Genomic DNA, 18108 nt, shown 5'->3' with positions numbered 1-18108 from the left:
TTCCTCCCTTTATTTGCACCTCCAGTGGACACGAATCAATCCTAGAGTGCCACTCCTAGGCACTAAAGAAAATTCTGGAACCCATTTTAAAGCTTCCAGGAACTTTTATCTGTTTCTTAAAGAACGTTTTCCTAACACCCCCTCTCATTTGAACAGAAACAATACAGTAAACGGGGCTGCTGCAGTTGGAAAGATGCCTTACTTGGTCATATGGCACAAATGGTTGGAGCCCCCTGGTATTAAAGTTTAAGACAAGCCTGCAAGGAGCACTCTGAATGTTCTGCCATTTGGGGGCAATCAAACTGCAGAATCTGAACTACACATCTGAACTTCCCATTCTTCTACCTCATCCATGACTAGCGGGCCATTTCCCTTGCTAGTCCCACTTCTCTGTGAAGCTACATCTCTCGATGTGACCGAGATGTGTCCTTCCACATCTGTCACATGTCCCGCTCCGCTACCTATGGCATGCGTCTCTTACAGCTGATTGTGGCTGTCATTTGCTCCCCCATAGCAACAACCCAACAATAATTCTTGTAGCTTCCCCACCACTATCGTCTCCACCAGTTTGCCCCAGATTTATTTTTTTTTGGGGGGGGGTAATTAACATTCCAATTTCTCCTCCATTTTTGCCTCGCTGGCCAGTCCCATTTCCTTGGCACTGTGTGGTCAGGTTTCTCAATGTGGCCTAGATGTGTTCATCTACATCTGTTGTATATCCCACTCGGCTGCCTGTGCCCTGAGCCAAATTAATTGTTTGGTCCCATAGGCTGGCTTAAAATGTGGTTTAAAAAAACTGAGGATTTTGCTCTAGTTTGCTCTAGTTAGAGTTGCCAATCATTCTGGTTGCTTCCTCTTGGTGAAAAGTTGTTTATTTGTTTGGAAACCTGTTATGGTGAGAGGAATAAATATAATAAAGGAGGGAGAAATCAATCTTGGTGTAGAAAAGCCCAGAAACTGTGCAAAACCCTGTGATTCTATATTAGAAAAATAGTACCATTGAAGTAGCAAATATTTCCACTGACTCTAAAACTTACTTAACGACACATGGCCTGAGGGGTTGAGGTTTGCGCTTCATCCTGGGGTTTTTATTTAGACCTTTGCCACTGCATTTCTGATGGAAAGGGGGGGGGGGAGAGAAGCAGGGGGATAAAGGGTTGTATATAAGAGTATTTTATATTTCTCCAGCAAACCCAAAACCAACAGCAGAAGCAGGACAAGACGGAGCAGCCAGCTCTTTGCTGCTTTCCAAGCAGAGCACCCTTTCTGGCTGTTAGGATCCCTTCCTCTTTTTTGTTGTTAAATCCCTGATTGCACCTCCCTAATGACTGCGCCAGATATAGCACTGCCATTCACTTCTCTCCTCTTGCAGAGAGAATGAAAAATCCATTTGTGGGACATCTTTTCAGGCTGGAGCCCTACCATGACCAACATTTTAAATTTGGCTTGGCACCCTGTGATTATATTGGTTTTTGGTATTTTGATGTTGCTTATATTAGTGTGCATTTTATATGTTAAAGGTAAACATTTGTATGGGAAAAAGGTATAGGTTTTTTTTCTCAGAGAGGGAAGGAAGAACAGATTAGCTAAGAATGGAAGAGGTAACTGTGTTAGACCAAGGGGTGGAGTTTATGGGAAATCTATCCGGAAGACATTTGTATTTCGAGGAGTTAGTGGTCTGACATGGTTACCCTTCCTGCCTTCTCTTTCTTCTCCCTCTCGATCTCCTGAGCCATGTATCAGGAGATTTTTAATGCTTTATGTTTTTAGATATGCTCTAAGCCCCCCAGAGTCCCTTGGGAAAGCCAGCCAAATAGGTGGGGTATAAAGATGATGATGATGATTTATTTATTACATATAGCTGATGTGCATACAGAAACTGTGAAAGAACTTGCAATGTTTATATTTTAAAAAGATGATTACTACAATCACACTTGCAAACACTTTCTGTTTGCACTTTCTAAACGGCTAATATTATAGTCCCTTGATGAAACCAAGTTAGCCTATGATATCTCAGACCAAAAAAGCAACATTTGTAAGGGCAGTACAGAACTGACCAGGTGTGAAGGTTGGAACACTTACAAGTGACACACACAAAATGTAAGCCACAAAGAGAAGGTGTTTCCATGCGATGGCTACCTTTGTGCCACAAGGTATAATGTGCATATTGGTTGGCATTCCAAACCATTCTTCTCCATGGCATGGCAAAGCCTGAGAAAGGCTTGCAGTATCACAAAGATGGCTGGGAAGCCAAGTTAAAAAAACCACCACCGCCAAGCCAGCAGCACCCCCTGTATGGCAATTATGTGTGCCAGCTCTCATAATCCCATTTCTCAGAAGCAGTCATATGATGAATACAGTGCAAAGTCTCTGAGGGTTATGAGGCTCTTGCTGATCCGCTGCCTAGGCTTTAAGTTGCACCTCACTGAGCGGCAGCCTATGTAGTTTTCTGCCTTGTTTCCCCTCCTAGACAGCATGGAAACCATGTGATTCAGCTTGAACTGGATGACAGAGTAGTGGAATTCCCTCTCCTTCTTCAGCTTGCGGAAATCGTCTGCTCTGTGGTTGGCAGCATAGTCTATGGACCTCAGGGATGTCAGCGAGCCCGTAGAGCTTGCCCAGGAGCACTGGGAAGACAGTGAAGAAAGTGACCGAGTGCTAGATGAAGTTGAAGTGGCCTTCCTAGAAATGGGAGATACTTCTTTAGATAGCAGCCTCTGACTGTAATACTTAGTTAAGGGCACATGACTTGTGGGCTTGAGGTTTGCACTTCACCCTCGGGTTGTAGCTTGGACTTTTGCTGAGGGGTCCAGAGGTGAGGAATTTGAGTCTGTTCCTTCTACAGGTTGGGAGGAAGAGGGGGGAGGCTGTCTCCAATCTGAGAACAGGACAAGTCAGGTTCAGGGATGCAAAAGTCGGAATGGACATTGTGATTCTGCTCTCTTCTCCTTCCAGCAGTTTCCTGTAGGTGGCAATCTCAATATCAAGAGCCATCTTTATATTCAGCAGGTCTTGGTACTCATGCCGATGACGAGCCATTTCTTCCTTCATGTTTTGGATCACTTCCTTGAGTCGGGTAATCTTGGTAGTTAGCAGCTTCAAGATTAAAGTTCTCCTCCATCTCTCGCATGTGACGTTCAAGGGATTCGTTAGTTCCTTTAAGTGCATCCACTTCACAGGTGAGACTCTGAATTTGCCTGCGGTACTCATTCGCTTCTTGTTTGGCCTGGTGCAGGACATCATTGTTCCCGGCTTGCTTTTATCAGCCAGGATGGACAAGGATCAAGAAGACAGCTGGTTGGTTTCACTCGTCCAAGCAGCCTGTCCACATCCTAAGAGATAACAGATTGGAATTGATCCCATATAACATGACTAGACAGGACTCTAGCACTCTCCCATCCCGCCCTGCTCCCACAGTGGAGTCTACCTCCTTCCAAATCGGAGACCCATGTTCTACAATTTATCTGGAAGAGAATGGTGGAGTCCTCTCCATTACAAGATGCACGGGGTTAAAACATCTGATCCTTTCCCCTGTTCAGGTCTTTATTCTCTCTCTCTCCTATCTCCTGTCTCACTGGAGAGAACCAAGTGCCAGGATCCCACACTTGCAGTCTGTTTTAAGAGGTTAGTGACAGAGATTCCTCTCCTCTTTTGAGCAAAGTTCGGATGCCCACTCTGCAGCTTTTAAAGAGAGTAGGGAAGTCTCGGCTGAGGGTGGATCTTGCCCCTTCTTTGCCTGTTTCTCTAGCACGATCTGCAGGTCAAAGATATAGTCGATGACGTGCTGCAAGATTTCCACTTGGCTGACTTTGGGGCCTTGCGGGATCCTGGGCACCTCCTTGCGCAGCTTGGAGTAGCAGTCATTCATGTTGTAAAGGAGGGTCTTGGGCTCCTCCTGAGCTGTGCTCTGGTTTTCTTTTTTTGGCAAGACTCATCGCATTTTATTGAAGGCCTGTGCAGCAGGAGTCACTGGCCGAGGGGCTTCGTTCTGTTGCTTGTTCCCTGGGTGATGGTGAGGCTCTGATCAGAGAGGCAGCACACAGCTTGCTTCCTAGCAGCTCCTGACTGATCTGACAGGGCTGATTCCGTTCATGGCCATGAAGGAGGAGAAACCAGCAGGGATTTGCAGAAGGGCAAGATTCCCTTCATTAAGGCGGGAGAAGCAAGCAAGCAACCTCGAGAGAGAGAGATCAATACTGCCCCTTGCTTGCCAGCCTGGTTGATTCTCTATTGTGTGCACGCAGAAAATGCTTCCCTTTGCAAAAAAGCCCCATGTATATATTTTAAAAACAGAAATGCTAACTTTGTAGTAGCAAATATTTTTACTGATCATAAAGTTGAGCGGTAGTTTTCCTCCTCTTCCTCTTCCTCTTTAAATTTTTGAAATTGGGTTTTACAGTCATACAATGTTAAAATCAGCATAATCATTTTAAACAGAAGAAGAGAAAAGGATGAAATAAAATCCAGTTCTCCCCTCACCCAAAGACTCCCCTCAACTTCCCATTCTGGTTGTTTAAGTATTTACTAATTCTGCTTACATTATTTTACCTCAATTTCAAAGTCTTCTAAGTAAATGCTCTTATATTATCCTTTTTATACAATATTATTCAATTTCCATTGTACACCTGGTTGTTTCCCCCTCTTCCTCTTCTTTTTTTTAAAGGATTTTTATTTTTTATTTTTCAAAGAACAAACTCTTCCATAGCTGCAGTTTAGGATTCAAAATAATATCAACCATCCTGCTCTGACCCTCCCCCCAGCTTGCCGCCTTTACCAGACTGCAACTTCCCCCCCTAGGTCACCCATTGTAAAGACTCTCCTTTCAAACTTTGCTTTGTTTTCTGAACTAACTCAGAACTGCAGCAGGGGTCCCACCCAACAGATATCTGGTCCAGAAACCCATTCTCCTTGACTTTTCTTAGTGGCCCATTCCTTCCTTCTTTTCTTCCTTCCACCATGTAGTTCTTTTATTATTAACATTTTAAAGATTTTCAGTTGCACAAAATAAAGTTGTACAAAATAATGGCGTGGGAGCCATGGCTCATCTCCCAGGCACTTTCCCGACATGGGGAAGCTGGCTTGGCTTGTATTTTAATGCTTGCTAAACCTACTGTCTGGCATCTAGTTCTAACACACCACACACAGATTTAATTCTAACATGTGCTGGATCCAGAAATTTAGGATGTCTGGCACCCACAAACTCACAACGCTGTGGAGAAAATGCTAGGCTGCCACCTCCTCTCTGGGTAGGGGTGGCAGAGCTGAGAGCGGTGAGGATCGTCCCCAGGAATCAACACTTCAGACCAACTCCCCACCAAGCATGGGAAAAAGGCTGGACCTTCCCCCCAGAGAATGAGGCTTGTTGGAAATTGAAGATCAAGCCATTAGTGTGGGCATTACAGAATTCCACACGACCCTCATCATAGTCTAGGGACACCCGGATCTTCCTGGGCTCATAAGTCAAGCTCAAAGGGGTCCGCTCAGGGTGGGTTGAAGCCCAGAAGGGATCAGATGAGGCTGACTCATCCTTTGCCTTCCCAATGGCCCAGATCCCCTCAGAAGGAAGCATTCTGACAAAGCCTTTGTGCCTGACAGACTCTTTTTGCAACCCCTACGGTCCAGGTGGCCCATTCCCTTTCCTCCTCCTCCTCTTCCACCACCACCTCCCACCAATATCTTCCTGAGGTGAATTTGGCATGGCCCAGCACGTAGAGCATGCTGTCGAATCTCCCAGGGTTGTCCAGCGTGTCCTGCCTTCCTCTTCTTCTTCTCAAACTCTTCAGGTTATAACAAGAAAAGGGTGTTCTGTTCCTGGCTCCAGAGTGACAGTCAGTGCCTACATTGGTAGCCCTTTGCATTTCTCCATGGTATCCTTCCGAAATGAATTTTTCTGAGTGTAAATTATGAGTCTCTCTTCCATGCCTGGAGAGATTCCCAGCAGTGTCCGCCTTCTTTTCAGCTCCTGAAACCAGCCACTGTAGTCCCGATGCCCTTCAGGAACTCCATAGTGGTCAGTTGGCACTTCTTCTCCATTTCTGTGCGTCTCACACTGAGACCGGCGATATCCTCCGAGAGCTTGATGATATTTTTTTCCTTTTTCTTCCTCCAGCTCGGTCAGCCAAAAGCGATGCAGCTCCTCCAGGAAGTTGTGCATCTGCTCAAAAGCACCCATGATCTTGTTCTTCTCCTTCTCTAGCTCCGCCGGATATGCCTGGCTCTTACTTCTTCAGCCAGTTTCAATTCCATAATCACTCGTCTCTCTTGCACCAGAAACTGGACTATTTGCTTCAACCACTGTGAAGCCTGGTCCAGATTAATGAGTTCGTGTTCGCTGTGCTTTTTTGACCTTTTGCAGACAGTGCTGATGTGCAAGCCCTGCAGAAAAGGTGCAAGGGTTCCCCATGTCCCTTGCTACTGGCTCTCCCCACCTGATGGGTTAACTTCTTCCCCCCAATTTTTAAAATTTATTTTCATCATTTATCACAAACATAACATATAACACACAAACACAAAATATACATTACAATACTAAAGAAAAAACATACAAAAATAATAGACATTACCTCTAAAACCCAATTTTAAATACAACGCAGTTAACAGTTTATATTATAAATGATATTGTAGGTTCCCATATACCCCCCACTTCACCCCCCAAAAATGTTGTTAAAAAACTATAATCCAAAATATACACACAAGCTGCATATATGCAAAGTTGTTGTTGTTTTTGTTGCCCTTTTTTCTGAGGAAGCGACACATCAGTCCACAAAGTTTCTTCTTGCTTTCACTGCCCCCCCTCCCTGGCCTGCAAATTTTGTTTTCAGGCTGTTGGAAGAGAATAACAGATTGAGGGCAGAAAGTTGGTTCTGGAAGACCAGTCAAGGCATCTATGAAGTGTTGCAAGATTTCCACGGCTGATTTTGGTGCCTTGCGTGTTAAGACCCCCAAGACCTCCCCAAGTAAAGACACAATTGATGCCAAATTTAGTTTACGGTTATTGGCATAATTTTGGCCAGAATGAAAAATGAAGATCAATGTGCTTGGAATTCTTCAAGTCCAGAATCTGGGTCTTGTGGATCTCTTGCTGGCTGATTCCAGTGGCTGCAAATGGTTTCTTTTTCTTTTTCTAATTTTTATTTCAAAACCAAAAAATATTACAAACATCAAATTCAAAGTCCATACTCATTTTCTAACACAAGCCTATAACATAGATTACCTAATTTAAAATATATCTAGTTGCTCTAGGCTTCCCTTTGCTCTATGTAAATACAACACAATTAACAGATTATATTATAAATGATATTATAGGTTCCCATATACCCCCACTCCCCTTCACCCATGTGTGATCTCAATATTTTACTTCTTCCACCTTGTTGTGTTGTTGTAATTTAATAATTATTCAGTTGATTCTATTATTATTTTCTTGCCTTCCCCTGCAAGTTTTATACATTCTCTATTAATATTTCAATTCCGGGACCATATTTTTTCATGTTTTCCTTCACTCTATCCCATTTCCTAATTATTCTCTGATTTGAGTGGCTTCTAATAATTGCCGTCAATTTTGCCGTTTCTACAAACTCGCCGAGTTTGTTTTGCCATTCTAATAGTGATGGGATATTCTGGCAGCTGCTGTTGTGTAAAGGAATAGATTTTTCTTGTCTTTGGGGATGTCATCAGATATTAGGCCAAAAGATTTCATGAGGTGATCTATAGCAGGGTTGGGCAGGATAATAGCCCAAATACCTAGAAACATAATCAATTATAACACAAATATATTTCTTCCCAGTACCGGTTTTAATGGTTTTGCGCCATAGACTTTATTCAGATGTGGTGATTATTGCTTTGGTTTTCCTGATTATTCTGTTAGAGCTTCTGTTATTTTTTCCCAATGTTTCTTTCACACTACATTACCTGTTCTGCCATGGAACAGTTTCCTCACCATCTTTTACAATGGAAATGGGGCTGCTGCTATAGGAAAGATGCCTTGCTTGGTCATATGGCACAAATGGTTGGAGCCCCATGGTATTAAAGTTTAAGACACGCCTGCAAGGAGCACTCTGAATGTTCTGCCATTTGGGTGCAATAAAGCTGCAGAATCTGAACTACACACGGGCTGATAGCCCGGTAATGCACCATTGAATTTTTCTTGAAAAATCTGTGGGCCTGGTGTGACACAATATCAAATTTCATTGGACAACATTGCTTTTCACACATGCATGTTTCTCTTCCCCCCCTTAAAATGGAAGCAAATAAGCAAAGAGAAGGGGAGGAGGGGAGGTTATCTCTGCTGCTGCTTTCCTAACAAATATTCTAAATTGCTAAATCATGGTTTGATTTTTTGTTAGCTGCTTTGAGCTTTTCAGAAGGAAAGGAGAGGGAAAGTACAAATATTTAAATAAGCCAATACATAAAGATATGAAATGTACCCATTGTTTCTGTATACAATGCTAATGTTACCATGAAAAAAACTTTTTTTTTGTTTACTTGTTTTTTGTTTACATTGTTTGAAGCCCTGCAGTATGCAAATGATATACAGATGGATACATTGAATGTTTCCCATTCCTCTCCCTCATCTACAACTATCGGGCCATTTCCCTTGCCAGTCCCACTTCTCTGTGAAGTTATATCTCTCCATGTGACCAAGATGTGTCCTTCCGCATCTGTCGCATGTCCCACTGGGCTACCTATGGGGCGTGTCTCTTGCAGCTGATGGTGGCTGTCATTTGCTTCCCCATAACAACAACCCAACAGGGGATGTTGGCCCCCTCAATATTGGGGGGATTGAGCCCCCATGGCCAGGATTCAACCCAGATGGGAATGCATTTAATTATCTGTGTTTTCCCATAATTCTTGTAGCTTCCCCACCGCTATTGTCTCCACCAGTTTTCCCCAGATTTTTTTTTTATGGGGGGGGGGTTAACATTCCAATTTCTCCTCCATCTTTGTCTCGTTGGCCAGTCCCATTTCCTTATCACTGTGTGGTCAAGTTTTCTCAGTGTGACCTAGATGTGTTCATCTACATCTGTCGTATGTCCCACTCAGCTGCCTGTGCCCTGAGCCAAATTAATTGTTTGGTCCCACAGGCTGGCTTAAGATGTGGTTTTAAAAACCGAGGATTTTGCTCTAGTTTGAGTTGCCAATCATTCTGGTTCCTTCCTCTTGGTTAAAAGTTTTTTATTTGTTTGGAAACCTGTTATGGTGAGAGGAATAAATATAATAAAGGAGGAATAAATCAATCTTGGTGTAGAAAAGCCCAAAAAACTGTGCAAAACCCTGTAATTCTATACAGGGGACATAAGGAGCCTGGGAAGACAGACAACCACACCCACCTGGCATGTTCCAGCCAATGTTCTCAGTTGCAAACACCTTTTCTTGTATGTTGTCTTGTCTCCGATCCAAGTGACAGCAGATGGCTGCATAGGAGCTGCTGGTGGATCACACTCGGTTGATGGCCTTTCTGGAATTGCACACTTCCCGGAGGTGGCCAGTGTTCCAAAAGTGGGCACTGGCAGTTCAGTGAAATACTTGCAGGCCACTTCAGAAGTGTCTTGACAGGAGTTCTTTAATTGCAGGGTTTGAGTTGCGAGGCTGTTCCACCTGATGGCGTGTTTGTAAGTCAATCCTGGTATAGAAAGAGGGAGAAGTGTACATATAGCTGTTGTACGTACAGAAACTGTGGGAAAAGCTGCAATTTTATATTTTAAAAAGAACAATAGTACAATTGCAGTACCAAATATTTGCGGTGACTGCAGAACTTGACTTGAGGGGTTGAGGTTTGCGCTTCATCCCTGGGTTTAATTGGGACTTTTGCCTCTAAAACCCAATTTTAAATACAACACAGTTAACAGTTTATATTATAAATGATATTGTAGGTTCCCATATACCCCCCACTTCACCCCCCAAAAATGTTGTTAAAAAACTATAATCCAAAATATACACACAAGCTGCATATATGCAAAGTTGTTGTTCTTTTTGTTGCCCTTTTTTTCTGAGCATACGACAGATCAGTCCACATTTGTCACAAGCTGCTGCATAGTTGGAAGTGTGTGATTTCAGTAAGAAATCTCCTGACCAGTAAATTAGCATGAAGAATCTGAGTGTTCAGAGCTTTTTTAAAAAATAATAATAATAATAATCCACCCAGTCTCTCACACAAACCCCACAAAATTTCTTCTTATGCAAAATTTCTTCTTGTTTAATACAGCAATACGATAGTTATTAAAAAGTGGGCTTGCCTTCACTGCCCCCCTCCCTGGCCTGCAAATTTTGTTTTCAGGCTGTTGGAAGAGAATAACAGATTGAGGGCAGAAAGTTATTTCTGGAAGACCAGTCAAGGCGTCTGAAACTGCCTGGCCAGACCCATGGCCTACAGTTTATCTGGAAGTGAATGATGGTGGTCTCTTCATTACTGGATGCACAGAGTTAATACATCTGATCCTTTCCCCAGTCAAGGTCTTTTTTTCTCTCTGCTTCTATCTTCTGTACAACTGGAGAGGAGCTATGGAATCTATGACTTTTTGCAAGATTTCCATGGCTGATTTTGGTGCCTTGTGTGTTAAGACCCCCAAGACCTCCCGAAATAAATACACAATTGATGCCAAATTTAGTTTACGGTTATTGGCATAATTTTGGCCAGAATGAAAAACCCAGATAAATGTGCTTGGGATTCTTCAAGTCCAGAATCTGGCTCTTGTGGATCCCTTGCTGGCTGATTCCAGTGGCTGCAAATGGTTTCATTGTACCTCCTGAAGGAGGCATTCTAGGCTAGGAGGAATGCAAATGCACCCTCAGCAAATGTGGAGTGGTTGAAGTAACTGAAAAGTTCAGTGCTGGCAGGGTTTGTGTTGTGTGGCTGCAGGTATCCGATGGGGTGTTTGCGAGGGATTCAGTTTGCTTGGAGAAAAGGAATGAGAAAGTACATAAAGATTACGGAAAAACTTGGAATGTGTCATAATGCAAAGTATTAATATTGCCGTAGCAAAACAAGCCAAGCTAAGAAGAGTCACTCAGGATATTCAGTATTGAACCACACACCATTGGTGAGACATCTTTTCAGGATAGAGCCCTACCATGACCAACATTTTAAATTTGGCTTGGCACCCTGTGATAATACTTCTATTTGGTATTTTGACGTTGCTTATATTTGTGTGTATTTTATACCATTATGTTAAAGTTAAACATTTCTATGGGGAAAAGGTATAGGTTTTTTTCCTCAGAGGGAAGGAGGAACAGATTAGCTAAGCATGGAAGAGGTAACCGTGTTGGACCAAGGGGTGGAGTTTATGGGCAATCTATCCGGAAGACATTTGTATTTCGAGGAGTTAGTGGTCTGACATGGTTACCCTTCCTGCCTTCTCTTCCTTCTCCCTCTCGATCTCCTGAGCCGTGTATCAGGAGATTTTTAATGCTGGATGTTTTTAGATATGCTGTAAGCCCCCAGAGTCCCTTGGGAAAGCCAGCCAAATGGGTGGGGTATAAAGATGATGATGATGATTTATTTGTTCATATAGCTGATGTCCGTACAGAAACTGTGCAAAAACGTGCGATGTTTATATTTTAAAAAGATGAATACTACAATCACAGTTTCAAACCCTTTCTTTTTGCATGGTGCCTAGTCACTGATCTAAGTGACAGCAGACGGCTGTATAGGAGCTACTCCTGGATCACACTGGGTTGATGGCATTCAATGTGCCATAAACTAAATATTTTTTTAAAAAACGATCCCCCCCCCCCCGATGTGGGGCGGAATTTAGTTCACAAGAATGGTCAATTTCAACCCGGTGATTTTCATAAGGGGAATACTGAAGAGAGAAATGAGAGTCTGTTTCAGCAGTGTCAGCCCATTGAACAAGGCATCTACACCACAAACTTCGGGGATTTCACTAAAAACAATTTTAAAAGGAGCCCTAAGATATGGCAATAGCTGTTGGAAAAGTTACGAGTCACTGCACATTGTCTTTGTCATTGTCTTTTGTTAGCCATCTGTTATCAGGCCATCAGCTACAGGGTCATACAATGAAAATATTTTTCCATGCTCCTATATTGGGAGAAAAAAAGAGAGGCACTAGCGGTTTTTTAAACAAACTAAACAGCTGATATTATTGTCCCTTGGTAAAACCAAGTCACCCCATGATTTCTTAGACCAAAAAAGCATTAGAAACCAACATATGTAAGGGCAGTACAGAATTGACGAAGTGTGAAGGCTGGAGCACTTAGAGGTGACGCACACAAAATGTAAGCCACAAATGTAAGCCACAAATGTAAGCCACCACCACCAAGCCAGCAGCACCCCCTGTATGGCAATTATGTGTGCCAGCTCTCACGATCCCATTTATCAGAAGCAGTCATTTGATGAATACAGTGCAAAGTCTCTGAGGTTTATGAGGCTCTTGCTGATCCGCTGCCTAGGCTTTGAGTTGCACCTCACTGGGCGGCAGCCTATGTAGTTTTCTGCCACATTGCCCCTCTTTGACAGCATGGATGACAGAATAGTGGAATTCCCTCTCTTTGTTCAGCTTGCGGAAATCGTCTGCCCTGTGGTTGGCAGCATAGTCTATGGACCTCAGCGAGGTCAGGAGCCCATAGAGCTTGCCCAGGAGCTTACCCAGTGACCGAGCGCTAGATGAAGTTGAAGTGGCCTTTCCGCGAAATGGGAGATACTTCTTTATATAGCAGCCTCCGACTGCAAAACTTAGTTAAGGGCACATGACTTGTGGGGTTGAGGTTTGGTCTTCACCCTGAGGTTGTAGCTTGGACGTTTGCTGAGGGGTCAAGAGGTGAGGAATTTGAGTCTGGTCCTTCCACAGGTTGGGAAGAAGGAGGTGGGAGGCTGTCCCCAATCTGAGAACAGTACAGCGCTTCCTTCTCTTCCCTCCTTCTTCACCGCTCCCTTATAACATGCATTGCCCTCCACAGCCTTTCCCAGTCATTTTGATATTTCTCCAGGAAACCCCATTTTTCTTGTCTTTCATTCAGTTGGAAGTATTGGAGCTAGTCTGCCAAATATATATGGATTTCAAAGTTCTTAATTTATTAATATTCATTAGATTCTGCAAATCATTAGTTTCTGAAAATAGTAGGAGCATGAAGAATTTATTTTCTCCGTTTCCGTTTCCAGCAATCTATAAATAAGGACATTCAATGAACCACCTCAAGAAGTAATTCAAATAAGTTTGCAGGCTGCATGCAGGCAGTTCCATGCTTTCTCTTGTTACTGTTTTTCTTTTTTAAAAAAATAATAATATCACAGAGCCCAAGAGAGAGTCTCAAGGAGGAAGTATCTCTTTGCTTCAGTTTCACGTTGACTCCTGAGTTGTTTGGTTCACACAAGTGCTTGTTCCAATGGCGATCTGGAAGATGGGATTTTGCTGTGCAACGCTTTCATGGAAATGTCACTTACTGGCAACATTCACTGGGCACTGAGAGAGATAAAAAGCTGCAATCCAGTGACCACCTCGATGTCCCTGAGTCTTTCTTTGATTATGTTCTTGGCCCTTCCCCTTTCTAAACTTAAATACTCTGGGGAGAGACCATATGTGGCCAATTTTCTGAGAGTGCCCTTCCTCCAACTAGATTGGAATTTGTCAAGAAGCATCAGGGAAAGTAGTCCAACCGGCGAGTTGTTAAGTCTTAGCCAAGTGCATAAGGTTCTTATCCATACTTTGGCTTTAATGGTGTATAAGCCCGCTTCCAGTCGTAGATGCATTTAGGTGTTTGCAGGAGTGATCTAAGGAAGCCTGATTGTATCTTTTCATATGGGTCTAGATTAGAGAGGGAGAAGAGTGGTGCGCCGTATAGTATTTGTGCTGTTGGTTTTGCAGCGAATAGTTTAATTGTAGCAGGAATGAAATTTCCTCCTGTTGTGCGATGGTATCTTAGAATTGCTGTTGTACTTTTTTGTGCTGCAGAGGAGCTGTAATTTATGTAGGCAGTCTTCTTCCTTGATGCTTGGAATATAACTCCTAGGTATTTAAAGCATGTCACTTGTTCAATCTCCTGATTGTCTAAATTCCATCTGTATATTTTTCTTTTGTTAGAGAAAACCATGATTTTTGTTTTTTGGTAGTTCACTGCTAGTTTCTCTTCTCTACAATATTGGGATAAGCTGTTAAGAGCTCTTTTGAGGCCCATCTGAGTCTGGGACAATATAACCGCATCGTCTGTATAGAGTAGGATAGGCAGTTTTTTGTCTGCTAATTTTGGGGCGTGTGTATCCACTCCTCGTAGGCGGTCTATTAGGGAGTTTATATAGATGTTGAACAAAAAGGGGGCCAAAATGCATCCTTGTTTAACTCCCTTTGTTGTTCTAATGAAATTAGAAGTGGTTCTTTTTCTTTGCAAATGGGTTCTTTTTCTTTTTTCTTTCAAAACCAATGATGGAGGTCTCTTCATTACTGGATGCCCAGAGTTAATACATCTGATCCTTTCCCCAGTCAAGGTCTTTCCTCTCTCTTTCTCTCTCTCTCCTTCTATCTTCTGTACAACTGGAGAGGACCTATGGAATCTATGACGTGTTGCAAGATTTCCATGGCTGACTTTGGTGCCTTGCGTGTTAAGACCCCCAAGACCTCCCCAAATAATGACACAACTGATGCCAAAGTTTAAGGTTATTGGCATAATTTTGGCCAGAATGGCCAAATAATGACACAACTGATGCCAAAGTTTAAGGTTATTGGCATAATTTTGGCCAGAATGAAAAATTCAGATAAATGTGCTTGGGTAAATACAACACAATTAACAAATTATATTATAAATGATATTATAGGTTCCCATATACCCCCACTCCCCTTTACCCATGTGTGATCTCAATATTTTACTTCTTCCACCTTGTTGTGTTGTTGTAATTTAATAATTATTCAGTTGATTCTATTATTTTCTTGCTTACCCCTGCATGTTTTACACATTTTCTATTAATATTACAGTTCCGGAACCATATTTTTTCATGTATTCCTTCACTTCATCCCACTCTTTAATTATTCTCTGATTAGAGTGGCCTCTAATAATTGCTGTCAATTTTGCAGTTTCTGCAAATTCGCCGAGTTTGTTTTGCCATTTTGATAGTGATGGGGTTTTCTCCCCCTTCCAGTTTTTTTGCAGTCAATATTCTGGCAGCTGTTGTTGTGTAAAGGAGTAGATTTTTCTTGTCTTTGGGGATGTCATTAGATATTTAGCCAAAAGCTTTCATGAGGTGATCTACAGCAGGGTTGGGCAGGATAATAGCCCGAAATCTTTTAGAAAGAACTTGTTTTGCCATGGAACTGTGTTTTTTCCATCATGTACAAAGGAAATGGGGCTGCTGCAGTTGGAAAGATGCCTTACTTGGTCATATGGCACAAATGGTTGGAGCCCCATGGTATTAAAGTTTAAGACACGCCTGCAAGGAGCACTCTGAGTGTTCTGCCATTGGGGGGCAATCAAACTGCAGAATGTGAACGAAACACGGGCTGATAGCCCGCTATGCACCATTGAATTTTTCTTGATGTGATACAATATCAAATTTCATTGGACAACATTGCTTTTCACACATGCATGCTTCTCTTCCCTCCTTAAAATGGAAGCAAATAAATAAAGATAAGAGGAGGAGGGGAGGTTATCTCTGCTGCTGCTTTCCTAACAAATATTCTCAATTGCTAAATCATGGTTTGATTTTTTGTTAGCTGCTTTGAGCTTTTCAGAAGGAAAGGAGAGGGAAAGTACAACTACTACCTTTGTTTAGAATGCGGAGTGGAACGGCTGAAGTGAAAGTGATGGCTACCTGTCTGTAGTGTTTCTGTAGGCATGTTTGATGGTCTTTCCCCGGCAGCTGTTTTGAATTCCTTTCTGGGATCTTCTAAATGCACAGTGCAGAAACATGTATATTAAGCACAATGAAGAGCAGATGAATCTAGGAATTGGGAGGTTAACAGCAGCAGCAGCAGTAGCAGCAGCAGCAGCGCTTCATTTCACAGCTCATTAAATAAGCACGGTGTTGTTTTCTTCCTTCTTCCCCCACCCTCGAAGGCAGCCTTTGTATAAGAAGACCACCAGAAACAATCCTGTATTAATCCTGCTCTGCTGGCTTCTTTCTTCTCAATGAAGGACATGGAAGTCTCAGCTCCCACAGAAAGGGGAGGCGAGGCGGCAAACCGCTGAGTGGGCGTGGGAGCAGTGCAGCCCGCTAAGCTGTCGCGTGTGGGGCTCCCTCCATGCGCTGAATGAAACTCTCCCACGACCGAGCTGCTGCTGCTGCCACTGCTAGGGCCGCTGGCTGTGGCGGTGGCGCTGAGCTCCGTCCTTCCCACTGCCTCGCCAACGTGGAGGGGGAGTCAAGGGAAAGATGTGAAGGCGATCAGGCTGCGACATCTGTCACTCCATTGATCGCCAGGGTTGATTCGGCTGATCTGGCTGGCTAGGCGGGTGGAAGAGGACGACCATCCCTGATAGAAGGAGTGTACCCTTCTTCGGTCAAGGGTATACGATAGCTGCGCTCCCCTGCTAGAACCTCCAAACAAGCTCAAGGTACAACTACCTTAAATAAACCAATACTTCAAGATATGAAAGAAACCCATTGTTTCTGTATACAATGCTAATGTTACCATGAACAAAACTTTTTATTTATTTTTTGTTTATTGGTTTAGAAACATTGTGTGAAGCCCTACAGCATGCAAATGATCTACAGATGGATACACTGAATGTTTCCCATTCCTCTCCCTCATCCACGACTAGCGGGCCATTTCCCTTGCTAGTCCCACTTCTCTGTGAAGTTATATCTCTCCATGTGACCGAGATGTGTCCTTCCACTTCTGTTGCATGTCCCGCTTGGCTACCTATGGCGTGTGTCTCTTGCAGCTGATGGTGGCTGTCATTTGCATCCCCATAACAGTAACCCAAAGGGGGATGTTGGTCCCCTCAATATTGGATGGATTGAACCTCCATGGCCAGGATTCAACCCAGAGGGGAATGCATTTTATTATCTGTGTTTTCCAATAATTCTATATATATATATATATTTTAAAAACCATTATTTTATTTTCAATGCAAAATCATTGTATAAACTAGCATTTATAAGATCAAAACCTTTAAAAAAAGTATTGAAGGTACCCTTATAAAAAGAGTACTAACAGAATTTAAATAAACCCATGTCAGCATTTTAGTTGATTAGGTTAATATTTCATACACTGTAGCTAAACCTACTAAATAACTTATACCATGACATGAATACATAAAGTTTCACATTTAAAGTTGTTTTCTTTAGAGTGCAGCATAGTACAACTTTCAAAATAAATATATCTTTAAATAGCATTACAATTAAGGCACAATAGCATTAACCCTTGAAGAACTGCAATCTCAACAAGCAGTCTCATGAGAGATCTATGCTTTTGTAACAAAAATTACAAATATTAAATCTAAAATAATACTGTATAAACAGGAAGGAAAAACAAAACATACAAAAAAGAAAGAAAAACAAAGTAAAAAACAAGACAAAAAAGCATACATCTCCAAATAAAACTATATCATCATTCTAATCTAATCAGTACATACATATACACATATTGACTTCCTTCCTTTGTTCTAAGATCTCAAAATTTTTACTCTAACTGTATTGCTATGTCTAATGTAGATTACTTCCATCTTTGTACTTTAACCCTGTAAAGCATCATCCATTACATACCAACAAGCTTACTCCAGAACAGTGTGTTTTCATATACTCTTTAGCACATCCCCATTCTTTTAATAATTTCTGGTCAGATTGTCCCCTTATGAATGCTGTGTGTCTTGCCAGATTTATATATTCAAAAAATTTAATTTGCCATTCTTTCATTGATGGAATTTTTCTCCCTTTCCAGTTTTTTGCTCTAAGCATCCTGGCAGCTGTCGTTGCATAAAGGAATACTTTCCTTTGATTGTTGGGAATATCGTTTGTGATTATACCTAAAAGGAATGCCTCCGGTTTTTGACTGAAAGATATTTTAAACATCTTTTTGATTTCTTCATAAATTTCATTCCAGAATTGTTTAATAGGTCAGCATTCCCACCACATGTGAAACATTGTTCCTATTTATTTTTTGCATCTTCAGCAGCTATTTGATTTTAATTTGTAAATTTTAGCCAGTTTTACCGAAGTTAAGTACC

The 18108-nt window shown here is 42.2% G+C and overlaps 1 protein-coding gene and 1 pseudogene across 9 annotated transcripts in view; one reads left to right on the top strand and one right to left on the bottom strand.

The window, feature by feature from the left end:
- LOC309362013 (putative G-protein coupled receptor 34) overlaps nt 1-18108 on the top strand; it is a 302268-nt gene that overhangs the window by 133265 nt on the left and 150895 nt on the right. The gene's annotated exons all lie outside the window — the stretch shown is intronic.
- LOC309361631 (DNA-binding protein inhibitor ID-3-A-like) lies at nt 3505-4093 on the bottom strand (annotated as a pseudogene). Its single transcript has 2 exons — nt 3971-4093; nt 3505-3905 (listed from the first exon to the last, which is right to left on the bottom strand). The product of its transcript is annotated as a DNA-binding protein inhibitor ID-3-A-like (transcript).

Source organism: Podarcis melisellensis (genome assembly GCF_964234715.1).
Source record: "Podarcis melisellensis genome assembly, chromosome: Z".
Lineage (NCBI taxonomy): Eukaryota > Metazoa > Chordata > Lepidosauria > Squamata > Lacertidae > Podarcis > Podarcis melisellensis.
The sequence above is the reverse complement of the archived record's forward strand: the minus strand, read 5'-3'. Positions and strand labels throughout refer to the sequence as shown.